The sequence below is a fragment of the Hibiscus syriacus genome, unplaced genomic scaffold, assembly GCF_006381635.1.
Source record: "Hibiscus syriacus cultivar Baekdansim isolate YM2019G1 unplaced genomic scaffold, ASM638163v2 tig00110863_pilon, whole genome shotgun sequence".
Lineage (NCBI taxonomy): Eukaryota > Viridiplantae > Streptophyta > Magnoliopsida > Malvales > Malvaceae > Hibiscus > Hibiscus syriacus.
This window is the reverse complement of record NW_024062892.1, coordinates 594,558-599,911: the sequence shown is the minus strand read 5'-3', so window position 1 is coordinate 599,911 and position 5,354 is coordinate 594,558. Positions and strand designations below refer to the sequence as shown.

The following is a 5,354-nucleotide window of genomic DNA, read 5'->3' as shown; positions in this document are numbered from 1 at the left end:
CAGATCAGAGGGACCATTGCCATCCAAACATCTGATGTACCCCTCAACTCAGGTGGGATCACCGCCCTCACATCATCAGTAGAATATGACACTCATTCAAACTAAAACAAATAATATATAATTTTTATCAAAATAATAATCTAATTATATAACTATAATCTAAAATCGATTTTTAAACATTAAAATTCATACATGTGTGCCAGCCTTCTGATCGATTAGCACCCTAATTTTTTCTAAATCATCAGGTAGATCCTGATGATTTTTCCTATCAGTAGACCACCTATTCAAGGAAAAAAATTTGTTATACGCTGTATAAAATTATTAATATACAAAATCAGTTTTATAATTACCTCAGAAGTAGTGGAAATACGAATGGGTTCTTCACAACGGGACATAAAAAGGGCAATCGATACCATGCCCAAGACTGCAACAGCAGGAGACATCCGCCGATAGCATTACGCCTGTAGTCAGTGGCTCCACACATCTCCCTGTACAACAAAGCCAAAACTGTCGAGCCCCAACTGAATGATCCGGCGAGACGAAAGTCGCTAAGATGTCACAACCACATGCAGTAAACTAGGTTGCACGATTTCTCCGGCATCAGCAACCCTCCTATCAGTTGTAGTATGCATGCCCGTGCATACATCTTAACCTCATCCTCAGAGGCGTCTGCGCTCAACTCCCGAAAATTGGCATCTAACCAATTTAACGGTATCCTACCTCCGATAAAATTTTCCGGGACACATCCTAGACTATCCCGACACAATGTAGTCCAAGAACCGGAAGCTATCCCCGATATCACATCTCCATCCACCGGAAGCTCCAGGTGCATAGAAACATCCTCAAGCGTGATCGTGCACTCTCCGCACGGAAGATGGAATGTGTGGGTCTCCGGCCTCCACCGCTCTACTAAGGCAGAAATCAGGTCTGGCTCTATCTTACAGTGACCCTGATATCTACCTATGTAACCGAATCCAGCCTCTACTAAATACGGGAAGACACGGCTGAGTATCACTAACTTAAGATTCCTAATAAAACGATCTAATACACGGTCCTTCTCCTAAAAATAAATAATTACAAAAATTAATTCTTAATCTAATAATCATACATTAAATGAATCAACTAATTATTACTAATAATTTAAATTAAATTAAAACGTTAAAATGTTACCGTATCAGCAAAGTGTCGAGATATTTAATTCTTAATCTAATAATCATGCATTAAATAAATCAACTAAATATTACTAATAATTTAAATTAAATTAAAACGTTAAAATATTACTGTATCAGCAAAGTGTAGATATATATGATTTCCATCCGAGCGAAGTAGACTGCCTTCCATTATATATCTGCAAAAGAATTATATTAATAAAATATTAAATAAAGTAAAATATAATAGTAAAAATATTATAAAATATACCTTAAAAAGATAGTATTTGAGAGAAGTTTAGAGAGTTTGAGAGAATTTAGTGTAATAAAAGTGATTGAGGATGGGGGTATTTATAGGGAGGATGGGGACGTGAAGGGTTGGTAATTAGGAGTATAGCGCGCCCCCAACACCGCGCTATACCCTACGTGTCAGATATCCATGTATATCGCGGATCAGGGCGCACGCTATACCCACGTGGCGCCAAATCACCGTATATCGTAGACAGGGGGCGCGCTATACCTATGTGACGTCAAATCAACATATAACGCGGTGCAAGAAACGCGCTTTCCTACTAAAACTGTTAGATCGAGAAATATAGTACGATCGGTATTATATCGATAATAATACCGATCACCTGTGATATACCGGGAAAATAGCCCGCTCTAAACAGGGGTAGGCCTTGCTATTAGTGGCTTAAAGGTTGAGCAATAAAGTAGTATAGACCTAGTGTGTGGGGTTGATGAACAGAATCAGAACGGTAAATGAATAGTGAAAAATATATGATTCCATGCACATAGGGAATATAAAAAGGTTAAAGGTTAAGCCGAAGTCTGATGTTTTGATGCGTTTAGCAGCAGGAAGGAATCTGTGCTACTGTGGGACCACAGTCGGCGCAATTGGCGATAAATATCTGACGCAAAACTGCACAACCCATGAGGCCACGCACTGGAGGCTACACCTCTCGTAATTCCCTCAAACACATTGCTTAATGAAGTACATTAACTTTAGAGTAAATTTATGTTTAATACCCCAACTATTACTTTTATTCTAATTTAGTCAGTCAACTATTATTTTTTTCATATTCATATCTAACGTTATGTGTTGATTTTTTTCTATCATCTACTATTAAAAAATTAACAAAATTACTGACGTGATATTTTTAATTTTTTTAATGAAGGATTTGTTAACATCCTTTTAATAATTATGTGGTATTATCTTATGGTGATAGGTTAACTTCAATGTTATTTTGTAATGAATGATGACCAAAATGAACTAAATATAATGATAGATATGATTTTGAAACAAAAAATAATTTAATGACCAAAATAGAACAAAGTGATAGCTATAATACTAAACCTGTAGTTTACCCTAGATTTTAATTATTTTCACCATTTCTATTAACCCATATTTCTATGTTAAAAAAGCAACCATTATTCTTGAACTCAGCGTCATGTGCATATCGTTCCATATTCGATGAAACCCCAAAAATATATAGACAGTCCAACCACAGAAACCCAACTGTGATATACCTAAGAGGGAAACATATGGTCCCAATTAAATTTGGTCATTGAATTACATCCGTCTTAAGGTTAAAATTTAACGGATTAATTAAAATATAAATGTCCAAAAAGATGCTTAATTTTTTTTTATTAAATTACGTTTTTAATGTTTTTTTCGTCATTATTTATACTTTTTATCGTCAATAACGGTTAAAAGTTTGTCAATTCATTTAAAATATGATATATGATATGTTTTATAAAATTTTAAAATTTGAAATCGTTATTATTTTTAAAAAAGAAAATTAATTTTTTTAAATATCAAAAACGATAAATCACATCTTTAAAAATATAATAAAAGTTATTAAATTTATGAATTTTGTTTTTTAATTAAAAATTAAGTCGTGTTAAATATTAATTAGTTGATTGTTTTTTAATAATTTGTTTTCTGTAAATAACTTTACAAAGGCTAAGGCTAAGCACGTAATTTAACATAAAAAAACCTTTAAACATATAGAATGAACATATAATTTGAATATTTATTTCTTTATTGAAGTATAATTGAACTCCAACCCCCGGCAAGCACAACGCAAAATATGTCATTATCTTTATTACTAAATCACTCAAGAGTCTCCCCCATGTGGGTCTAATGAAAGTTCATTTCCCAGATAATAACAAATGCTTACAGCTCAACTAACAAATAAGAACGTAATCCATGTGGGTCATCTGCCTTTGATACCATGGAAGGGCATGGCCGATATCAGCAGTACAGTACTTGCACAGTTCATAAAAACGACCTGAAAAAAGAAATCACATCTTTGGAGAGGAGGGGTGATCGGTGATCCACAGCCAATACCCCTCACACAGATCGATCAACTTACGAAAATCCAAACACTACCCTACGAAGACAAGGAGACAGTAGCCTTAAACATGTCGCTATTGTTCCACAGTCATTTCAGACCATGAAAACAGAGTCTCATGATCTACTCTGAACTTCAAACATCCATATCTGCCTAAATAAAAGTTTCGCTAATACAACAATGATTACCCTTAAAAACCCCGTAATCACGACGAAAAGAAGCTTTAACAATGTTGATTAAAAACATAACATAGCTTCTTGTACAATAGGCTTACCTAATATCAAACTAATACATTAAACAGTGTTATATAAAGAAACTATACATAAAATGATAAAAAGGACCCTGTTTTTTTATCCACTCCGGCCACCGTGAACTACCTGGATGAGACTGGATTCAAGCTTCTGGCAAGGCCGTTAAGTGCACCGTAACTTTTCGAACTGAAGCTCAAGCAACCGAATAATCCTTGTCTGTAAGGCAAGTAAGTCCTCTTCTTCATTTCCTCAGCTTGAGCTCTGTTTGTGGTGTAGTGCAACTCGTGCGGCGACGGTGGGACTCGTCGTTTTGCTACCCCATTTGACGGTTTTCCGGAACCCGCTTTCTTGCCCGCGCCTTGTTTGTTTTCCTTTGCTTACGTTCAGAGGTGGAGGCTTTTCCTGTTCCATTTGAATCTTTTTCTCTTTTGATGGTGAAAAGGAAATGGAAGTCCAAAACTTTTCCTTCCCATTCGCTCTCCCTTCACTTTTACTTCTATACAAAAGATCTTTCAGGAATATCCATTTTTTTGAGTTTCTGCCCGAAGATGAAGATCTTGACGAAGATGCAGAGGAAGACGGTATCGTTTCCTTTGACACGTCGGCTTCTTTCAATCCTTCCAAAATGAGCTTATTGACTTCTTTCCCTTCTTCTCTGCTACACTCTTCTTCTTCTTCTTCATCTTCCCATTGAAAATCTAGGTTTCGAAGCGGTGATAAAGATCTCGCCTTTCTATGAAGCGATCTGCTTCGAAGCTTCAGATCCCTTCCTCGTGAAGCTACTTGCTTGTTTCCACCGTCATTGTCTTCCTCGACATCTAGATCTAATAAAGGAGCTAGATTCTGGGGTCTTTGCAAGTGAGGAGAGCTTCATGGGCCTGATCTGGCCGTTCAAGAACAACTCGTCAGCCGAACTCATGGATCCAACGGTGACAGAACCATTACTGGAGAAGCGAGACGAGAACTCGAACTCGAGAGACGTAGCATCCGATTGCGCCGAAACTAACGAGGATTCAGACGAAAGATGACACTTTGGGGAAGGAGAAGAAGACAGAACGAAATGCATGGGACTAGCCGGCGCACTGAAGAAGTAACCCGAGGTGGGGCCACGACCGGGGCTCGATGGTGCACTAACGTAGGGAGTGGAGCAGGTTGAACCAAAGTCTTCACTGAAACGCGGCATTTCAGTGTGGTCGCCATCATTGTAAGAAGAAGAAGAGAGGTGAGTCGCAGTTTCAGTTTGAGTACTAGGATGATTGTTAAGGTTTTGACTTAAATCCATATTGAGAAAAAGAAAGGACTTAGTTAAGATTTTGAAGTGGGGAAAGCTTGGTGGAGACTGGAATAGCTTGGGTGGCGCGTAATAATGGAGAAGACAGTGCGCAGGGAGCGAGGAGGAGGAAAGCGCAGTGCAATAGGTTGAAGTTGTAAGTCTTTATATTTATATATATACTGTCAATATAATGGGAAAATATAAAACTGACCTAAATTTGTAAATGTAAATTTATAAAATCGGCATTAACCACAAGATTACAATAATTAAAATATTGTTGTTATTCTTAGAGTTTATAAATTTGAACATAATGTTTCTAAAAATA

General features: G+C 36.8%; 1 pseudogene; it reads right to left on the bottom strand.

Annotated features, from left to right (window-relative positions):
* Positions 1 to 3,857: 3,857 nt before the first annotated feature.
* LOC120143721 lies at positions 3,858 to 5,151 on the bottom strand (annotated as a pseudogene).
* Between the last annotated feature and the right edge of the window lie 203 nt (positions 5,152 to 5,354).